The sequence below is a fragment of the Scyliorhinus torazame genome, chromosome 24, assembly GCF_047496885.1.
Source record: "Scyliorhinus torazame isolate Kashiwa2021f chromosome 24, sScyTor2.1, whole genome shotgun sequence".
Classification (NCBI taxonomy): domain Eukaryota; kingdom Metazoa; phylum Chordata; class Chondrichthyes; order Carcharhiniformes; family Scyliorhinidae; genus Scyliorhinus; species Scyliorhinus torazame.
The window spans coordinates 32,308,629-32,330,843 of NC_092730.1; the positions used below are offsets into that span (position 1 = coordinate 32,308,629).

The 22,215-nt window shown below is 47.7% G+C and overlaps 4 non-coding genes across 4 annotated transcripts; 3 read left to right on the forward strand and 1 right to left on the reverse strand.

Annotated features, from left to right (window-relative positions):
• The first annotated feature begins 1,948 nt into the window (after positions 1-1,948).
• On the forward strand, positions 1,949-2,020 carry trnag-ucc (transfer RNA glycine (anticodon UCC)). Its single transcript has one exon. It is a non-coding gene; the product is annotated as a tRNA-Gly (tRNA).
• Positions 2,021-2,455: 435 nt separating this feature from the next.
• Positions 2,456-2,527, forward strand: trnaw-cca (transfer RNA tryptophan (anticodon CCA)). The gene has a single exon. It is a non-coding gene; the product is annotated as a tRNA-Trp (tRNA).
• Positions 2,528-14,573: 12,046 nt separating this feature from the next.
• Positions 14,574-14,646, reverse strand: trnak-cuu (transfer RNA lysine (anticodon CUU)). Its single transcript has one exon. It is a non-coding gene; the product is annotated as a tRNA-Lys (tRNA).
• Positions 14,647-20,962: 6,316 nt separating this feature from the next.
• On the forward strand, positions 20,963-21,045 carry trnav-uac (transfer RNA valine (anticodon UAC)). The gene has a single exon. It is a non-coding gene; the product is annotated as a tRNA-Val (tRNA).
• The last annotated feature ends 1,170 nt before the right edge of the window (positions 21,046-22,215 follow it).

Consider the following 22,215-nt stretch of genomic DNA (forward strand, 5'->3'; position numbering starts at 1 on the left):
TGGACAAACACTCCAAGGTCTCTTTGTTCCTCAGGACTTCCCAGTGTCAGGTCATTCACATTAATCCTATAATAATATAATATTCTTTATTGTCATAAATAGGCTTAATTTAATAGTGCAATGAGGTTCCTGCGAAAACCCCCTTCCAAATGGATCACATCTAATGTTTCAGCGTTAAATTCCACCAGCCACTTTTCTGCCCATTTGACCATCCCGTCTGTATCTTCCTGTAACTCAAGACACTTGACCTCGCGGTAAGCTTGATACTCAGTGAAAGGATTTAACCTTCCTCTCGGAATCTGATCACCACCTCAATCCCAACATGCAGCTTGGGTGGGCAGACAAGACAACGTCCTTCCCGCAGCTTCCCATCACAGACTGGATAATATCCCAAACTCGTATCCTGCTATTGTCACATTGCTCCACCACCTTGTTCTCTTCACAAAACGCCAGGAACCTGAGACCAATTCTTCAGACCTTTGATTCTCTCTTCAAACAACATCTCGTCCCTGATTAAGTCCATCTTGAGAAGAGGGGCTCGGTATTCTGAGTTTCTCTGCAGGCAAACGGTTCCTGTTGATGGACCAAAAGAGGCCTCAAGCCTGAAAGAAAGCGTCTCTCACAGCCCTGTGAGCATGTCTCCATTAGACGGTGCAGTCAACACCTGCAGAGTAGATAACAATGGAGAGAAGTGTGAGCAATTTCAGCGTCACAATTCTCTGGACATAGAGCATTCAAAATATAATATTATTGAAAATACTGAACTGATCCTCTGGGAGCAGGACTCAAGTCAAAGGGGAAAATCCAGTGGATTTCTAGTGGAAAGATTTAACAACTGGATGATGGCAGCTGAAATCAGTCCTTGCGTTACAATCTCTGTAGATATTCTACTGAATTTAAACCTGCAAAAGGCATATTTTCCGACTAGAAATCCAACACATTTCCCCCTGTTGTGGAGGAAGTTCTCAATCGCACAGGTGGTCAAACGGAATAAGGCTGGGCTGGGATTTGAGTCCAGATTTTTCTTTAGGGAACAGACACTTTACCGGACGAAGCTACAGAGTCTGAGGATGTTCAGCTAATCACAAGGGAATGCTGGAAATACTGTACGGATCTGTAGTATCTGTGAGAAGAGAAATAGTTAACATTTCACAACCTGACCTTTCATTGGAACGACCTGTTTCTCTCTCCACAGAAGCTACCGGATCAGCTGAATATTTCCAGCATTTTCTGTCTTTGTTTCAGATTTGCAGCATCCGCAGTATTTTGCTTTTGGGCCAAAGGACAATGAGTTGCCTTTCCTGCTCTGAGGGTTATTGCAGGTCTCTCTGGCTTTGATTGTCGCTGATTCGGCCAAACATTTACAATCTATCATTAATTGACCGCGAGAATGGGCGGCGAGGGGATTCTGGAACCGCTCCAAATCCATATGGTGTATGTACACACACAGCGCTGTTAGGGAGGGGTTCCAGGTTTGGATGGTGCCTCGCGGAGGAAAAGTCAATTTCAGGAGTGCGATTCGAGCCCTGACCTCCAGAGGAGACTGCGACCTGCGCTCGGCCATCCTGACGTATTCGAAAGGTTAGGTGCGTTTGGGCCGAAATCGGCTCTTTCCGAGGGTCGGTGCCGACTCGATGGGCCGAATGGCCTCCTTCTGCACTGGTGGCATTCTACGATTACTGAAATAGGGTGAAAATGGCAGCATCAGGACACAAGGACAAATTAAGGTCTCAGGCCAGAGTAAGTGTCCTGTGTAATGACACATAGAATGTACATTTATTGTGGACTGGTGCCATCTCCTGGCTGAACGGGAGCAGTGCGACACGGACACTTTCATTCAGGAGCATTTTAAATTGGAGTGAAATAACTTCCGCAAAGTAAGTATTTGTTACGAAACAGTTAATCAAACTGATCTAAAGAACCAAAAGGACATGTCTCCAGTCAGAGAGCGATGGTGGTATAGTGGTGAGCATAGCTGCCTTCCAAGCAGTTGACCCGGGTTCGATTCACGGCCATCCCAATAATAAATTGGATACTTTTGCGCCTCTTCGTGAGTTTCAAACTGAGGAAGAGAAAGTTTCTCACTCAGAATTTATGCGCAAATACAGCGAGGAGTGAAATAAGTAACTTTCTCATCATTTTTCATGTGGTTTCAATATGGACAGTGTTCGACTATTCACTGCCCAAGCCCTCCGAGAAAAGCTAAAAATCACAGCATTTTCACTTCAGCCTCATGAAGTGGACCAAACAGAGACACAACAGACACGTTCCAGACGAGGATGGGATTTGAAGCCACATGTACAGAGCACAATGGATTATTGTGCATTGCCTTAACCACGTGGTTACTTCATGGCATTTTAATATCCCTCAATCTAACTTCTTTGAGTTTCTTTCGCACGGTTGGGTATAAGTAAAACATAAATCTATGAGCAGGAACCCACAATGTTCAGCACTTGGGCTTGTGGCGCAACGGTAGCGCGTCTGACTCCAGATCAGAAGGTTGCGTGTTCAAATCACGTCAGGCTCAGGAAGTTTTTCTGCCGCTGGTTCCAGGAATTTCTCTCTGTGGGAATGTTCCCGAAATTACTTCGTTCAAAGCCACAATGCTGGTAAATTTTTCCGCATATTTCAGATTTACCCGCTCAGTTTATATTATTGAGCAGTTTCATCAAACACTTGGACACTCGGGTAGCTCAGTCGGTAGAGCATGGGACCATACACCCCAGGATCGAGGGTTCGAGCCGCACATTGGCCGCTTCCATGTTAGTATCTGAGAATATTGAACCAATTGTGCGACCGTGCCCAACCAGTTTGTTCAATCTCACTGCTCGTCGGTGAGACCGGAACTACTGGGCAGTTAAAAACAAGGATGTCGCTCTTTTTCGGACGGAGATGAGGAAATTTCTCCCTCTCAGAGAGTTGTGCGACTTTGGAACTCTGCCTCAGAAGGCCGCGGAAGCGGGACATTGATTATTTTTAAGGCGGAGATGGGGAAATTCTTGTTCAGCAAATAAATCAAAGGTTTATCGGGGTTGCATACAACCATTGCATTCAGCACGTTGTGCCCGTGTCTGCGTGGGTTTCCTCCGGGTGCTCCGGATTCCTCTCACAGTGCAAAGACATGGATTAGGTGGATTGGCCAAATTGCCCTTAGTGCCCATACGGGACCAGTCTTTATAAATAGAAGCGTCATCCGGGCCCTGGGTCACTGCCCGTCTGGAGTTTGCTCATTCTTCCCATGTGTGCGTGGGTTTCACCCCCGCAACCCAAAGACGTGCAAGGTATGTGGATTGGCCACGCTAAATTGGCCCTCAATTGGAAAAAAAAAAATTGGGTACTCTAAATTTATACAGAACTAAATAAATAAATAGAAATGCCGAGCACAAAGGCAAGGCCGCTATGGAGATTCTTCATAAAATCCTGCAACAGAAATAGACAATGTTGGATAACTCGGCTGGTCTGGCAGCATCTGTGGAGAGAGAAACAGAGTTACAGTTTCCAGTCCAGTCTGACCCTGCTTCCCATTCTCTGGTTCCCGCTCCACAGATGCTGCCAGGCCTGCTGAGATTTTCCAGCTCTGGGCGACTGACATGGACACGGTGGGCGGAATGGCCGCACCCTGTGCTGGAACCATTCAATAATTCTAGTAGAAAGTGTTACAACACCAGGTTAAAGTCCAACAGGTTTGTTTCGATGTCACCGGCTTTCGGAACGCTGCTCCTTCCTCAGGTGAATGAAGAGGTATGTTCCAGAAACATATATATATATATATAGACAAATGCAAAGATGCCAAACAATGCTTGGAATGCGACCATTAGCAGGTGATTAGATCTTTACAGATCCAGAGATGGGGTAACCCCAGGTTAAAGAGGTGTGAATTGTGTCAAGCCATCATCTATAATTCTCAGGTGTCCTCGTAATTGAAACCTTCTATGTCTGTATAATTCTGGTGAAGCTCCATTGCCGCCGCTACATAAAGTTCTGAATACATTTTTGGACTCCCCTCATTCCCTCCTCCAGCAGATTTTTGCCGGGTAAATACCCTGATTCCCTGAACTCCTCATTCTCTCGAACAATGAAATGTCGCTTGGCTTTGACACTACCCAATAGACATAGTGGTTCCGACCTCACTACCCGATCAATGCATCTCAATCGGAACAAGACTGAATTTTCAAGTCTCGCTCTTCTAACACAATCGATGCAATCCGGCCTCACAACTTGGACTGGATTGTCACATCAGTGATCGCAGATCCATCTTGGAAAAATGAGTCCCACTTGGGAGAAAGCAGGATGGAAAATCGACAATGATGGGTTTCGAACCCACGCATGCAGAGCACAATGATTAGCAATCCGTCCCCTTAACCACTCGGCCACCTCATCCCGAAAGCGCGTTGGTCAAATTAAAGGTTTATCAGGTATAAACAACCATTGTATTCAGCCAGCTGCGCGGATGCACAAGCTGTTTTTACTTGAGGAGAAATTCAGAATCCCACACCATGATCAAACGACCTTTAAATACCCTGTCCGTTTCTTCACGTGTTCTGCACTGATATATTCGCTGCAATAACTTCCCGGGAGCTCAAACCTCCTCCCGATTTCAGTCAATGACACCAGTCGGGCTCGTCCGGATTTTTGAACCCGGGACCTCTGGCATTTTATCGCAGCTGAGAATCAGTGGCAATGTCAGGAGTGGGATTGATCGGAGGCGTTTGCGTGATTGCGTGGGTTTCGAGCTGAGGAAGAGAGCTGGAGAAAGTGAGGGGGCTGGAGGCAGGAATCTTCGCTTGTTCTAAATAGTCTGGTTAGATTGTTCACATCCGTCCGAGTGGCGAAACTGTGATCTCGGTTTCTATAGTGGTTTATTATTGGATATTGTTATATATCCTTATTACCTTCCTGGAAGTTATATAAACTTTTCGCCTTCTCGCTGTTAAAGGATTTGAAAACACCGAAAAACTCCAAATGACATGACGATGTTAATAAAACATAACTCATTCCAGTCAGTGGAGATGTGATATTGGCACCAATAAAACTCACACAACACAGCAGATGTTGTCTGTTTCCCTCAGAGAGAGTCAATTGAAGAGCTCCCCTATTTCGTTACTTTGAGCTTCACAGTGATGTAATGCTGTCTGCTTCATTCCTGGGGCAAATGTCCGGATCACACTGGATGCAACACTTTGATACTAATTTACTCGGAGCGGCTGCAGGGCATTCTGGAGGCGGAGGGTGAACAGCCAGCTGTCGTGGTGCATATAGGCACCAACGATATAGGTGAAAAACGGGATGAGGTCCTACAAACTGAATTTAGGGAGTTAGGAGTTAAACTAAAAAGTAGGACCTCAAAGGTAGTAATCTCAGGATTGCTACCAGTGCCACGTGATAGTCAGAGTAGGAATGACAGGATAGCTGGGATGAATACGTGGCTTGAGAGATGGTGCAAGAGGGAGGGTTTCAAATTCCTGGGACATTGGGACCAGTTCTGGGGGAGGTGGGACCTGTTCAAATCGGATGGTCTGCATCTGGGTGGGACCGGAACCAATGTTCTCGGGAGTGTGTTTGCTAGTGCAGTTGGGGAGGGTTTAAACTAATGTGGCAGGGGGATGGGAACCGATGTAGGAAGTCAGTGGGGACGGAAACAAAAGGCAGGAAGGGAGAGTGTGTAAAGCATGACCAGAGAAAGCAGGGCAGAGAGCAAGGAAAATCTACATTAAACTGCATTTATTTCAATGCAAGGGGCCTGACGGGCAAAGCGGATGAACTCAGGGCATGGATGGGCACATGGGACTGGGATATTATAGCTATGACTGAAACATGGCTAAGGGAGGGGCAGGACTGGCAGCTCAATGTTCCGGGGTACAGATGCTATAGAAAGGATAGAACAGGAGGTAAGAGAGGAGGGGGAGTGGCGTTTTTGATTCGGGAGAACATTACGGCAATACTTAGAGGGGATATATCCGAGGGTTCGCCCACTGAGTCTATATGGGTGGAACTGAAAAATAAGAAGGGAGAGATCACCTTGATAGGACTGTACTACAGGCCCCCAAATAGTCAGCGGGAAATTGAGGAGCAAATATGTAAGGTGATTACAGATAGCTGCAAGAAAAATAGGGTGGCAATAGTAGAGGACGTTAACTTTCCCAACATTGACTGGGACAGCCATAGCATTAGGGGCTTGGATGGAGGGAAATTTGTTGAGTGTATTCAGGAGGAATTTCTCATTCAGTATGTGGATGGACCGAGTAGAGAGGGGGGAAAACTTGACCTCGTCTTGGGAAATAAGGAAGGGCAAGTGACAGAAGTGTTAGTGAGGGATCACTTTGGGGCAAGTGACCATTAGTTTTAAGATAGCTATGGAGAATGATAGGTCTGGCCCAAGAGTTAAAATTCTTAATTGGGGCAAGGCAAATTTTGATGGTATCAGACAGGAACTTTCAGAGGTAGATTGGGGGAGACTGTTGACAGGCAAAGGGACGGCTGGTAAATGGGAGGCTTTTAAAAATGTGTTAACCAGGGTGCAGGGTAAGCACATTCCCTTTAGAGTGAAGGGCAAGGCTGGTAGAAGTAGGGAACCCTGGATAACTCGAGATATTGAGACTCTGGTCAAAAAGAAGAAGGAGGCATATGACGTACATAAACAACTGGGATGAAGTGGATCCGTTGAAGAGTATAGAGATTGTCGAAATAGAGTTAAGAGGGAAATCAGGAGGGCAAAAAGGGGACATGAAATTGCTTTGGCAAATAATGCAAAGGAGAATCCAAAGAGATTCTACAAATACATAAAGGGGAAAAGAGTAACTAGGGACAGAGTAGGGCCTCTTAAGGATCAACAAGGACATCTATGTGCAGAGCCACAAGAGTTGGGTGAGATCCTGAATGAATATTTCTCATCGGTATTCACGGTGGAGAAAGGCATGGATGTTAGGAAACTAAGGGAAATAAATAGTGATGTCTTGAGAAGTGTGCATATTACAGAGGAGGAGGTGCTAGAAGTCTTAAAGCGCATAAAGGTAGATAAATGTCCGGGACCTGCTGAAATGTATCCCAGGATGTTGTGGGAGGCTAGGGAGGAAATTGCGGGTCCCCTAATAGAGATATTTGAATCATCGGCAGCCACAGGTGAGGTGCCTGAAGATTGGAGAGTGGCGAATGCTGTGCCCTTGTTTAAGAAGGGCAGCAGGGAAAAGCCTGGGAACTACAGACCGGTGAGCCTAACGTCTGTAGTAGGTAAGTTGCTAGAAGGTATTCTGAGAGACAGGATCTACAAGCATTTAGAGAGGCAAGGACTGATTCGGGGCAGTCAGCATGGCTTTGTGCGTGGAAAATCATGTCTCACAAATTTGATTGAGTTTTTTGATGGGGTGACCAAGAAGGTGCAGTAGACGTTGTCTACATGGACTTTAGCAAAGCCTTTAACAAGGTACCGCATGGTAGGTTGTTGCAGAAGGTTAAAGCTCACAGGATCCAGGGTGAGGTTGCCAATTGGATTCAAAATTGGCTGGACGACAGAAGACAGAGGGTGGTTGTAGAGGGTTGTTTTTCAAACTGGAGGCCTGTGACCAGTGGTGTGCCTCAGGGATCGGCGCTGGGTCCACTGTTATTTGTGATTTATATTAATGATTTGGATGAGAATTTAGGAGGCATGGTTAGTAAGTTTGCAGATGACACCAAGATTGGTGGCACAGTGGATAGTGAGGAAGGTTATCTAGGATTGCAATGGGATCTTGATCAATTAGGCTAGTGGGCCGACGAATGGCAGATGGAGTTTAATTTAGATAAATGTGAGGTGATGCATTTTGGCAGATCGAATCAGGCCAGGACCTACTCAGTTAATGGTATGGCGTTGGGGAGAGTTATAGAACAAAGAGATCTAGGAGTACAGGTTCATAGCTCCTTGAAGGTGGAGTTGCAGGTGGACAGGGTGGTGAAGAAGGCATTCGGCATGCTTGGTTTCATTGGTCAGAGCATTGAATACAGGAGTTGGGACGTCTTGTTGAAGTTGTACAAGACATTGGTACGGCCACACTTGGAATACTGTGTGCAGTTCTGGTCACCCTATTATAGAAAGGATATTATTAAACTAGAAAGAGTGCAGAAAAGATTTACTAGGATGTTGCCGGGACTTGATGGTTTGAGTTATAAGGAGAGGCTGGATAGACTGGGACTTTTTTCCCTGGAGCGCAGGAGGCTTGGGGGTGATCTTATAGAGGTCTATAAAATAATGAGGGGCATAGATGAGGTAGATAGTCACCATCTTTTCCCAAAGGTAGGGGAGTCTAAAACTAGAGGGCATAGGTTTAAGGTGAGAAGGGAGAGATTCAGAAGGGCCCAGAGGGGCAATTTCTTCACTTAGAGGGTAGTGAGTGTTTGGAATGGGCTACCAGAGGTAGTAGTAGAGGCGGGTACAATTGTGTCTTTTAAAAAGCATTTAGATAGTTACATGGGTAAGATGGGTATAGAGGGTTATGGGCCAAGTGCGGGCAACTGGTACTAGCTTAATGGTAAAAACTGGGTGGCATGGATTGGTTGGGCCGAAGGGCCTGTTTCCATGCTGTAAACTTCTATGATTCTATACTGAAAAGAAAAGGCGGATGGGCTGCAGGGTGATAGCGTCATGTTTAATTTTGGGTGACTGAGAATATAAATAGCAGAGGATGGTTTCGATTCATCGACCTCTGGGTTTAATGGCCCGCTTCCGCTGTGCCACTCTGCTTTTTAAATCCGCCGTGTTCGCAATTGCTCTTCTGAGGCAGCCACATAACTATTTTTTTCTTAAACGAGAACCCATGTGCTGTGAAGCTCACCTCGGCTGGACAAATACACGGAACATCAGCACGGCTGTAACAGATAGAGAACGATTCACGGAAAAGCAGGAAGAGACTATCAGGACACACACACAATGACACACAGAAAAGGTGCCGAGCAAACCAGCAAGATACTGAGATGGAAAAACTGGTTATTTAGGAAAAATGGATTTTCTGTTCCACAAAGATAGGCAATTAAATGTTTTTCCTGCTGTGTAACTGAGCTCTCTGCTGTGTAACTGTGCTCCCTGCTGTGTAACTGTGCTATTTGCTGTGTAACTGTGCTCCCTGCTGTGTAACTGTGCTCCCTGCTGTGTAACTGTGCTCTCTGCTGTGTAACTGTGCTCCCTGCTGTGTAACTGTGCTCTCTGCCGTCTGCTGTGTAACTGTGCTCCCTGCTGTGTAACTGTGCTCCCTGCTGTGTAACTGTGCTCCCTGCAGTGTAACTGAGCTCTCTGCTGTGTAACTGAGCTCTCTGCTGTTTAACTGAGCTCTCTGCTGTGTAACTGTGCTCTCTGCTGTGTAACTGTGCTCTCTGCAGTGTAACTGAGCTCTCTACTGTGTAACTGAGCTCGCTGCTGTGTAACTGTGCTCCCTGCTGTGTAACTGAGCTCTCTGCTGTGTAACTGTGCTCTCTGCTGTGTAACAGCTCTCTGCTGTGTAACTGTGCTCCCTGCTGAGTAACTGTGCTCTCTGCCGTCTACTGTGTAACTGTGCTCCCTGCTGTGTAACTGTGCTCTCTGCTGTGTAACTGTGCTCTCTGCCGTCTGCTGTGTAACTGTGCTCCCTGCTGTGTAACTGTGCTCTCTGCCGTCTGCTGCGTAACTGTGCTCCCTGATGTGTAACTGTGCATTCTGCTGTGTAACTGACCTCTCTGCAGTGTAACTGAGCTCTCTGCTGTGTAACTGAGCTCGCTGCTATGTAACTGTGCTCCCTGCTGTGTAACTGAGCTGTCTGCTGTGTAACTGTGCTCTCTGCTGTGTAACTGACCTCTCTGCAGTGTAACTGAGCTCTCTGCTGTGTAACTGTGCTCTCTGCTGTGTAACTGACCTCTCTGCATTGTAACTGAGCTCTCTGCTGTGTAACTGTGCTCTCTGCTGTGTAACTGACCTCTCTGCAGTGTAACTGAGCTCTCTGCTGTGTAACTGAGCTCTCTGCTGTGTAACTGAGCTCTCTGCTGAGTAACTGTGCTCTCTGCTGTGTAACTGAGCTCTCTGCTGTGTAACTGTGCTCTCTGCTGTGTAACTGAGCTCTCTGCTGTGTAACTGAGCTCTCTGCTGTGTAACTGTGCTCTCTGCTCTGTAACTGAACTCTCTGCTGTGTAACTGTGCTCTCTGCTGTGTAACTGAGCACTCTGCTGTGTAACTGAGCTCTCTGCCGTGTAACTGAGCTCTCTGCTGTGTAACTGTGCTCTCTGCTGTGTAACTGAGCTCTCTGCTGTGTAACTGTTCTCTCTGCTGTGTAACTGTGCTCTCTGCTGTGTAACTGAGCTCTCTGCTGTGTAACTGAGCTCTCTGCTGTGTAACTGTGCTCTCTGCTGTGTAACTGAGCTCTCTGCTGTGTAACCGAGCTCTCTGCTGTGTAACTGTGCTCTCTGCTGTGTAACTGAGCTCTCTGCTGTGTAACTGAGCTCTCTCCTGTGTAGCTGTGCTCTCTGCTGTGTAACTGTGCTCTCTGCTGTGTAACTGAGCTCTCTGCTGTGTAACTGAGCTCTCTGCCGTGTAACTGAGCTCTCTGCTGTGTAACTGTGCTCTCTGCTGTGTAACTGAGCTCTCTGCTGTGTAACTGAGCTCTCTGCTGTGTAACTGTGCTCCCTGCTGTGTAACTGTGCTCTCTGCTGTGTAACTGAGCTCTCTGCTGTGTAACTGTGCTCTCTGCTGTCTGCTGTGTAACTGAGCTCTCTGCAGTGTAACTGAGCTCTCTGCTGTGTAACTGTGCTCTCTGCTGTGTAACTGATCTCTCTGCTGTGTAACAGTGCTCTCTGCTGTGTAACTGAGCTGTCTGCTGTGTAACTGTGCTCTCTGCTGTGTAACGGACCTCTCTGCAGTGTAACTGAGCTCTCTGCTGTGTAACTGAGCTCTCTGCTGTGTAACTGTGCTCTCTGCTGTGGAACTGAGCTCTCTGCTGTGTAACTGTGCTCTCTGCTGTGTAACTGTGCTCTCTGCTGTGTAACTGTGCTCCCTGCTGTTTAACTGAGCTCTCTGCTGTGTAACTGGTCTCTCTGCAGTGTAACTGAGCTCTCTGCTGTGTAACTGAGCTCTCTGCTGTGTAACTGAGCTCTCTGCTGTGTAACTGAGCTCTCCGCTGTGTAACAGTGCTCTCTGCTGTGTAACTGAGCTCTCTGCTGTGTAACTGTGCTCTCTGCTGTGTAACTGAGCTGTCTGCTGTGTAACTGTGCTCCCTGCTGTGTAACTGAGCTCTCTGCTGTGTAACTGAGCTCTCTGCAGTGTAACTGTGCTCTCTGCTGTGTAAGTGAGCTCTCTGCTGTGTAACTGAGCTCTCTGCTGTGTAACTGAGCTCTCTGCTGTGTAACTGAGCTCTCTGCTGTGTAACTGAGCTCTCTGCTGTGTAACTGTGCTCTCTGCTGTGTAACTGAGCTCTCTGCTGTGTAACTGTTCTCTCTGCCGTGTAACTGAGCTCTCTGCGGTGTAACTGAGCTCTCTGCTGTGTAACTGAGCTCTCTGCTGTGTAACTGTGCTCTCTGCTGTGTAACTGAGCTCTCTGCTGTGTAACCGAGCTCTCTGCTGTGTAACTGTGCTCTCTGCTGTGTAACTGAGCTCTCTGCTGTGTAACTGAGCTCTCTCCTGTGTAACTGTGCTCTCTGCTGTGTAACTGTGCTCCCTGCTGTGTAACTGTGCTCTCTGCTGTGTAACTGAGCTCTCCGCTGTGTAACTGTACTCTCTGCTGTCTGCTGTGTAACTGAGCTCTCTGCAGTGTAACTGAGCTCTCTGCTGTGTAACTGTGCTCTCTGCTGTGTAACTGAGCTCTCTGCTGTGTAACGGACCTCTCTGCTGTGTAACTGAGCTCTCTGCTGTGTAACTGAGCTCTCTGCTGTGTAACTGTGCTCTCTGCTGTGGAACTGAGCTCTCCGCTGTGTAACTGTGCTCTCTGCTGTGTAACTGTGCTCTCTGCTGTGTAACAGTGCTCCCTGCTGTTTAACTGAGCTCTCTGCTGTGTAACTGGTCTCTCTGCAGTGTAACTGTGCTCTCTGCTGTGTAACTGAGCTCTCTGCTGTGTAACTGAGCTCTCTGCTGTGTAACTGAGCTCTCTGCTGTGTAACTGAGCTCTCCGCTGTGTAACTGAGCTCACTGCTGTGTAACTGTGCTCTCTGCTGTGTAACTGAGCTGTCTGCTGTGTAACTGTGCACCCTGCTGTGTAACTGAGCTCTCTGCTGTGTAACTGAGCTCTCTGCAGTGTAACTGTGCTCTCTGCTGTGTAACTGAGCTCTCTGCTGTGTAACTGAGCTCTCTGCTGTGTAACTGAGCTCTCTGCTGTGTAACGGAGCTCTCTGCTGTGTAACTGTGCTCTCTGCTGTGTAACTGAGCTCTCTGCTGTGTAACTGTTCTCTCTGCTGTGTAACTGAGCTCTCTGCTGTGTAACTGAGCTCTCTGCTGTGTAACTGAGCTCTCTGCTGTGTAACTGAGCTCTCTGCTGTGTAACTGAGCTCTCTGCTGTGTAACTGTGCTCTCTGCTGTGTAACTGTGCTCTCTGCTGTGTAACTGAGCTCTCTGCTGTGTAACTGAGCTCTCTGCTGTGTAACTGTGCTCTCTGCTGTGTAACTGTGCTCTCTGCTGTGTAACTGAGCTCTCTGCTGTGTAACTGTGCTCTCTGCTGTGTAACTGAGCTCTCTGCTGTGTAACTGTGCTCTCTGCTGTGTAACTGAGCTCTCTGCTGTGTAACTGTGCTCTCTGCTGTGTAACTGAGCTGTCTGCTGTGTAACTGAGCTCTCTGCTGTGTAACCGTGCTCGCTGCTGTGTAACTGAGCTCTCTGCTGTGTAACTGAGCTCTCTGCTGTGTAACTGAGCTCTCTGCTGTGTAACTGAGCTCCCTGCTGTGTAACTGAGCTCTCTGCTGTGTAACTGAGCTCTCTGCTGTGTAACTGAGCTCTCTGCTGTGTAACTGAGCTCCCTGCTGTGTAACTGAGCTCTCTGCTGTGTAACTGTGCTCCCTGCTGTGTAACTGTGCTCTCTGCTGTGTAACTGAGCTCTCTGCTGTGTAACTGAGCTCTCTGCTGTGTAACTGTGCTCTCTGCTGTGTAACTGTGCTCTCTGCTGTGTAACTGAGCTCTCTGCTGTGTAACTGAGCTCTCTGCTGTGTAACTGTGCTCTCTGCTGTGTAACTGAGCTCTCTGCTGTGTAACTGTGCTCTCTGCTGTGTAACTGAGCTCTCTGCTGTGTAACTGAGCTCTCTGCTGTGTAACTGTGCTCTCTGCTGTGTAACTGTGCTCTCTGCTGTGTAACTGAGCTCTCTGCTGTGTAACTGAGCTCTCTGCTGTGTAACTGAGCTCTCTGCTGTGTAACCGTGCTCGCTGCTGTGTAACTGTGCTCTCTGCTGTGTAACTGAGCTCTCTGCTGTGTAACTGAGCTCTCTGCTGTGTAACTGTGCTCTCTGCTGTGTAACTGAGCTGTCTGCTGTGTAACTGAGCTCTCTGCTGTGTAACTGAGCCCCCTGCTGTGTAACTGAGCCCCCTGCTGTGTAACTGAGCTCTCTGCTGTGTAACTGAGCTCTCTGCTGTGTAACTGTGCTCTCTGCTGTGTAACTGAGCTCTCTGCTGTGTAACTGAGCTCTCTGCTGTGTAACTGTGCTCTCTGCTGTGTAACTGTGCTCTCTGCTGTGTAACTGAGCTCTCTGCTGTGTAACTGAGCTCTCTGCTGTGTAACTGTGCTCTCTGCTGTGTAACTGAGCTGTCTGCTGTGTAACTGAGCTCTCTGCTGTGTAACCGTGCTCGCTGCTGTGTAACTGTGCTCTCTGCTGTGTAACTGAGCTCTCTGCTGTGTAACTGAGCTCTCTGCTGTGTAACTGTGCTCTCTGCTGTGTAACTGAGCTGTCTGCTGTGTAACTGAGCTCTCTGCTGTGTAACCGTGCTCGCTGCTGTGTAACTGTGCTCTCTGCTGTGTAACTGAGCTCTCTGCTGCGTAACTGAGCTCTCTGCTGTGTAACTGAGCTCTCTGCTGTGTAACTGTGCTCTCTGCTGTGTAACTGAGCTCTCTGCTGTGTAACTGTGCTATCTGCTGTGTAACTGAGCTCTCTGCTGTGTAACTGTGCTCCCTGCTGTTTAACTGACCTGCCTGCTGTGTAACTGAGCTCCCTGCTGTGTAACTGAGCTCTCTGCTGTGTAACCGTGCTCTCTGCTGTGTAACCGTGCTCTCTGCTGTGTAACTGTTCTCTCTGCTGTGTAACTGAGCTCTCTGCTGTCTGCTGTGTAACTGAGCTCTCTGCTGTGTAACTGTGCTCTCTGCTGTGTAACTGAACTCTCTGCTGTGTAACTGTTCTCTCTGTTGGAACCGTGACTGTGCCGGTGACAGATCTTCACTGTGGTTGTGCGAATCATTCCCTGTTGTGGAAATGTGTTCCCAGTTGTGGAAATATGATCCGTCTGCAGCAGAACCTTTCTGCGCCATTACTGAGACGAAATTTCAATTCCAGATTTATTAAATTTTGTCACGAAAGATTAGTTCAGGCGCCTGGATTCCCAGTTTAGGAACATAACCTTGTGTTCCTGTTATCAAATCGGTTCGTTCAGCTTAACACTCTCAGATAATATGGGAGCGCCCAACGTGGGAATGGAACCCACGACCCTGGGATTAAGAGTCCCAGGCTCTACCGACTGAACTAGCCGGGCTGATGTCCAAAATACTATTAACCCTCTTTCTGAAGAGATTAGAATTTGCTAAGCAGATTCTTTGTGTCAAACCGTTTACTAAAAAGCGATTAATTCTTCAGTCACAGTCGCTGGGAGCAGGGCTCGAACCTGCTGGGGAAAGTCCAACACCTGAACCACTCGATCATCGCAGCTGTGTTCAATAGGTCATTCATTAAACATTATAAAACATACAAAGCATTATAAAACCGGCCAGGAATCAGTCCAGGAAGTTCTTGCAGTCCTGCGATGAACGGTGCCCCGGTGTTTATGTGAGGAGCGGTTGAATCTACCTTAAAAATGACCATTAGATGTGGATAGAAGCCTTGAGAGACTCGAAAATCCCAGCTCCCGAAATGCACAATTTCACTGATTCAATTGTTTGCGTAAGAAAAACAGTCACATAGGAAATATCCTCGAAGTTCATTTTTGCTTTAGAATGGAACAGCACCGAACTTCCCAGTCTAGATCCAAATTAAAGCATGCGTGGGGTGCAGGATTGGAGGGTCAGTGCAGAGTCGATGGGCCTCCTCCTGCATTGTACTGGAAACAGATATAATATGGAAACAGATATAATCACAGTATTTATTCACATGCGATAAACATCCCATGTGGCGGTCGCGTGGCCTAATGGATAAGGCGTCTGATTGCGGTGTATCTAATGAAGACTAATGATGATTGGAGGATCGAGTCCCACCGCGATCGTTTGATATAGAAATCCGGTGGAACTTGCTGACAGCCGAGTTTTCCCTCCTCCGCTCAAAGTTCCACCTTTCCATCCAAACGTTGCAGGGCATTTTTTGGAATATAATTTTTTGGAACATTGTTCATTCAATTCGCCAGGAAGACAGACAGAGTCAAAGAGTCGTAGATGTTGGCAGCATGGAAACAGCCCTTCGTCCCAGCTTGTCAATGCCGCCCAGTTTCTATCACTAAGCTAGTCCCACTTGCCCGCATTTGGCCCATATCCATCAATGCCCACCCTGCCCATGTAACTGTCTAACTGATTTTTAAAAGACAAAATGATAACTGCCTCTACCACTGCCTCTGGCAGCCCGTTCCAGATGCTCCTCATTACCTTATTTATGCTCCTCATTATTTCATAGACCTCTATGGCATCATCCATAAGCCTCCTACGCTCCAGGAAAAAAAGTGCCAGCCTATCCAGTCTCTACCTTTCACTCAGACCATCAAGTCCTGGTAGCACCCTTGTAAACCACTTCTGCACTCTTTCTAGTTTAACAATATCCTTCGGAAAATAGGGTGACCAGAACTGAACACAATATTCCATGTGTGGTCTTACCAATGTCTTGTGCAACTTGAACAAGACGTCCCAACTCTTGTATTCAACATTTTGACCTTAAAACCAAGCCTTCTTCACCACCCTGTCCACCTGCGACACCACCTTCAAGGATGTGTGAACCTGTACTCCTAGATCTGTTTGTTCTGTAGTTCTCCCCAACTCCCTACCATTAACTGAGTAGGTCAATCCCTGATTTGAGCTACCAAAATGCATCACCTCACATTTATCAAAATTAAACTCCATCTGCCATTCATCGGCCCACTGGCCCAAGGTGTTTAATAATGAGCCGAATCAACTGCTGTTCAGAGGGATGAAAGATTATGTCACTGGATTGGGAATCCAGAGGCCCGAACTAATCTTTGGGACAGGGAATAATTCCCACCATTCAAATTCACTGATTTAATAGATTTTCAGGGGGGTTGACAGGGTGGATGCTGAGAGGTTGTTGGTCCATGTGGGAGAGTCTGGGACTTGAAGGATTAATCTCAGGGTAAGGGACCGTCCAGTTAAGCCAGAAATGATGAGTAATTTCTTCTCTAAGGGGATAGTGTATCTGTGGAACTATCGTTTCTAAGTGAATAGGAATGTCGAGGATGGGTCAGTTAATATGTTCAAGATTTAATCAGTAAAGAAAACAAGGATTATGGGGATGTGGCGGGGAAGTGGGTTTGAGGATTATATCAGATCAGTCATAATCTCTTTGAATGGTGGAGCAGACACGATTGGCCGAATGGCCTACTTCTGCTCCTCCGTCTTACAGTGTAATGAGGTGATCTGATGAACTTGTTTTCACGGCTGGGCGGCCGGTTCTGGAAAGACAAAATCTGCCAGCAGTGCCCCAGATGAAGCTGGGTCTGTTTTGGAGCTTCTGAAGCCGCATGTTTATATGGTGCCAAACTCCTGCCCAAAACTGGTGTCGTGATTTAAATCGATTATCAGACAGAGGATTAGGAATATCGGTATAGAGATTGGTGCAAGAAGATTCACTCCTCAGGCCTGTTGAACTCCGAATCTAAACTCCATCCTAGTTCCGGATACACTGAATGAATCATCAGGTCACCCTCAATATGTGGCCCAACGCGGAGACGCAGGAAATGGATCGTCGACGAGAATGGATTCAGACCCGCAGATGCAAAGCACAATGGATTAGCAGCGCATCACCTTCACCTCTCGGCCAACTCGCCATATGACCTGACTTCACCAAACCACCTCATGGATGTTTAATATCCACAATAACTAACGGAATAAGGTCGCCTTTGTGCATTGGTCCAGATGTGCAGCCAGATGTGAAGTGTTGGAAATGTTGTTTCTGTCAGCAAATTACATTTCCATCATATCAGCTGAAGGATTGTTCTGAATGGACTGATGGGAAACACTTCAACACCATGTTAAACATGTTTCTACACATTGTAAATAAAACACCGCGGAAAGTCTGAAAGATACAAACATTTGATCGCATCATGATGAAGATCAGTCAGACGCCGAAAACATCCCGTCAATGTCGGAGTTCTGACGATTCTAATTTGTTATCCAGAGAATCCCTGCAGGACATTCGGCCTCTTGAGTCTGCACCGAACGTCCGAAAGAAACCGGAGGCACCCGGAGGAAACCCACGCAGACACCGGGTGAACGCGCAGACGCCGCACAGACAGCTCCTTGGAGCTGTGAAGCAACGGTGCTAACCACTGTGCTACCGTGCTGCCGACAGTGCGAGTAGGTTTCGAATCTGTGCGGGGGAACCCCATTTGATTGCAAGTACCAAGCCACAGCCACTCCGCTAACTGAACCACGTTTAACAAGACATTCATTGACAATTTCTGCGATATAAACCCAACCTGGAATCACTCCAGGAAGTTATTGCTTTCATGCGATGACGGGTCTCCCAGTCTGTCTGTGAGAAGGGATAGAATCTCCGCGGAAAAAGACCATTGGATTTGGAGTCTGTCATAATATCCACTCATGTATATAATGAGATGCAGACAGTCAGTGATGGACACACAGGATGACCAGTAAGCACAACACAGTGCAGCCAATCACCAAACAGGACACTACCACTATAAAGCCAGAGGGCACTAGGTTTCCTGCTCTCTCTGGACACAGCCACTGAGACAGTCAGAGTCCACGAGCTAGCAAGTGCAAACACCATGCGGTAGCTAGTAAGTCTGATCAGGCTACTACAAGGTCTCCAGTCAGTTCAGTATAGTGTCGACCCACAGCTGAATATGTGTATCAGTTCTATCGTTGAATAAAACAGTGTTGGATTTTCTCCAGTGTTCGACGTCTGTTTTTAGCTTCCCTGCATCGAGTGCAGTCCACATTGAGCCTACCTGCCTAACACATCATGGTACCAGAGTGATACTGATCTTGACGGACCTATCTCGAGTGAATCAGTATTGACCAGGAAGCAGCCATCCGGTGAAATGGAAAACACCAGCCTCTTCCGCAGCTCCGCATCTCCGGCAACCTTGGCGCCAATTGGAAAATCTTCAAGCAAAAGTTCCTCCTGTACATCGAGGCCTCCGACCTCGAAGCAGCATCGGATGCCAGAAAGATCACATTATTTCTCTCCACCGTGGGGGACCACGCCATCCACATCTACAACTCCCTTATGTTCGCTGCCGGCGAAGACAAAACAAAATTCAAAACAGTCCTGCTGATGTTTGACAGCCACTGCGACACTGAGGTGATTGAGAGCTTTGAATTGTACTTTTTCCAGCAGAGGCTTCAGGGTAAGAATGAACCTTTTCAGTCCTTCATGACCCATCTCCTCATCCTAGCGCAGTCATGTAACTATGACTCGACGGCTGATTCCATGATCCGGGATCAGATCGTTTTCGGGGTCCACTCCGACTCCCTTCGGCAGCAGCTCCTGAAAGTCAAACAGTTGACCCTCTCAGTTGCTATCGAGACGTGCGTTGTCCATGAGCATGCTAAGAATCGTTACTCCCACATCAGGGCGGCAGAAACTGCAAAACTGGCCTCCCACGAGGTGGAACGGGTGCAGGCCATTGTTCAAATGCAGGGCCTGAGCATCGAGGAGAGTGGCCGTTTCGTGCACTTTTCCCGGGTCCCTGCGCATGCGTGCCACGACCGAGTGGACGACGAGGCCGAAAACCCGACTGCGCAGATGCGTATGTCGACCGACCGCACTGCGCATGCGCGATTGCGGACGGAATGCCCTGATGTCGACGTCATGACGTCTCCGAATTGTGGCTCCACCCACTTAAAGCGGCAATGTCCAGCAAAAGGACGCCGGTGTCTACAGTGTGGCAAGCTTGGCCACTATGCAGCCCTTTGCAGATTTGCTCCACCGCTCAGCAGCCAGCGATCCCAGCTGTGGCGCAGAAGTGTCCGCTCAATACAACAAGGCATGCCAGATTCCGATCCCGACAGCCCAACAGACCCTGATGCTGAGTGCGTCAGGTCCCCATACCGGGTGGGCATCATAACTACACATGCGCTGCCTTCCACCACAACGGCGAAACGCCTCTCGATCCTCAGTGTGGATCCTGACGACAAGTGGTGTGCTGTCCTCACAATTAACAAGACTTGCATCTGATTCAAACTTCACACCGGCGCATCAGCGAACCTCATCTCAAAATCTGGCCTCGACACCATCCGCGCTAGACCAAGCATTCTTCCACCGGCCTGCCAGTTCCTTGACTACAATAGCAATGCCATAGCTGCCAGTGGTTCCTGTCAACGAGGGGTATCCAACAAGGCGATCAAGTCAACTCTGTGGTTTGAAATCGTCGGGCCTGACAGAGCGTCCCTGCTCGGTGCTCGAGCCTGCAAGCTCCTGAACCTGGTTCAGCGAGTCCACACCACGTCATCATCACCGGCGACGGCCTCGCCTGATGGAAACTTGCAAGCCTATTTATATTCTCACTCACACCAAATGCAAGAAAGTTTCTGATAGCTATTTGCTGCAAAGCAAACAGGAACGTGTGTTATGTTTACTTTTGGTGTGAGGGAGAATGTAAATAGCAGAGAATAGCTTCCGCTGCGCACTCTGCTCCTTAAACCAGGAGCTACAACATTACTGCCCTGCGGCAGCCACACAACTATTCACTTCCTCATTTTTTTGTTTCAACAAGAACACACGTTTGAGCTCACTGATTCTGGTCAGCATCGTTCAGATACTTTACTTTCGTGCGGAATGGTTGTTCTGTGAAGCTGGTGTGATTTCTTCTGTGACGTTGTTCTGATGGGAAAGTGGGGAGTGACTGGAATCACCTTCATAGAATGAAGTTCGGGGCGGCAGATTCGCCTCTCTGGGAACATTGATCAACCTGTTACAGAATTCTTCAAACTTTACCTCCAGTCCGACCACGAAATTAATGAGCCACGAGCCGAATGGCGCAACGGAAGCGTGTTAGGCCCAGAAGTCGATGAATCGAAACCATCCTCTGCTATTCATATTCACAACTCACACCAAAAGGAAACAAGTTGCTATTTGTCAGCAGCACAGCTGCCTTTTTCTTTATTAGCGTCAAAGTTTTGCTTTCAGTTCGATCCGCTCTTTGACACCTGTTCTTCAGCCCACCACAGTACAGTCGAGGTAACTAAGTTGACTTCTCCCAGAACACTCTTCTGCCGCCTCTATTGGATGAACGTTCACCTGATTGGACACTGGAGGGGTTCTTCGGCTACTTGTCTGTGAGAGCAGCACCGGAAGCAGCTGTGGAGAGAGATTGCAGTCGCCAGAATGCAACTCTCCAAATGGATACTTCACGTCGTTCAGATCTTAGACTTTCAATACCTTCGTGTCAGGAACAGGTAGACCGGAATTCGGTCCTTGTTGATTAGAGCAAACTGATCAATGCAGCAATGAGAAGCTCCTTAACCCCCAGCGGCTTGGACAAGGATGGCACTCAGATACAGGACTCAGGCTGGTGTTCAAAAGTAGGAAAAGCATATCTTGTTTGAAATGAAATAACGATGAGATAGACTTTAAGTCGATTTGTGCACGGATCTTAGTTTCGGTGATATCGCATCAGGATGGCCGAGCGGTCTAAGGCGCTGCGTTTACGTCGCAGACTTTTCTGGAGGCGTGAGTTCGAATCCCACTCCTGATATTGTCTTTTTCTCCACGAGGTTAAATTTCTGCAGCAAGATTTTCAACCTCAGGAAGACCCGATACCTCCCTTTCAATGGAAAAGCGTTGGTCTCAGGACATGAGATTCCTGCTTAAATACGCACAGCAAGACCCCACCGGCAAAAGCCCAGTTCATGACTCGATAATCTGCTTCAGTGACTCTCGTTGAGGAATTAATATTGATCCCAAGAGAAGGGTAAAATTCGCCTTCCCCTGTAAATAATCTGGCAGGTTGGATTGTTCACATCCGTCCAAGAGGGGAAGTTGGGAACTCGGTTTCTATTGTGATTTATTGCTCTATAAAGCTTTATTTTCTTATTGGCCCCCTGTGAGTTATTACTGGATATCGTTCTATATCTATATTGCCCCTCTGTGGGGTACGACTGGATAACGTTTCCCGAGCAGCTTTGACTAAGGGTCACCTGGACTCGAAACGTTAGCTCAATTCTCTCCCTCCAGATGCTGTCAGACCTGCTGAGACTTTGAAGCATTTTCTCTGTGGTTCCCTATGTGTGAGCTTCACAATGTTGTAATGAGTCATGCTGTCTCTTTCATTCTTGGGACTAATGTTAGGGCAGCATGGTAGCATAGTGGATAGCACAGTTGCTTTACAGCTTTAGGGTCCCAGGTTCGATTCCGGCTTGGGTCACTGTCTGTGCGGAGTCTGCACGTCTTCCCCGTGTGTGCGTGGGGTTCCTCCGGGTGCTCCGCTTTCCTCCCACAGTCCAAAGATGTGCAGGTCAGGTGGATTGGCCATGATACATTGCCCTTAGTGTTGGGTTGGGTTATGGGGATAGGGTGGAGGTGTGAGCTTGGGTAGGGTGCTCTTTCCAAGAGCCGGTGCAGACTCGATGGGCCGAATGGCCTCCTTCTGCACTGTAAATTGTATGTATGAAAAGAGACTGCAAGAAACATTCTGATAGCTATTTGCTGCGAAGCAAACAGGAACGTTATGTTTACATTTAGCATGAGGGAGAATGTAAATAGCAGAGAATAGCCTCGATTCCTCGACCTCGGGCAAATGACCCAGCACGATTCCGCTGCGGCCCTCTGCTCCTTAAACGAGGAGCTACGACATTGCTGCCCAGCGGTAGCCAGACAACTACCAGACACTTCCTCATTTTTACTTTCAGCAAGAACACGCGTTTGA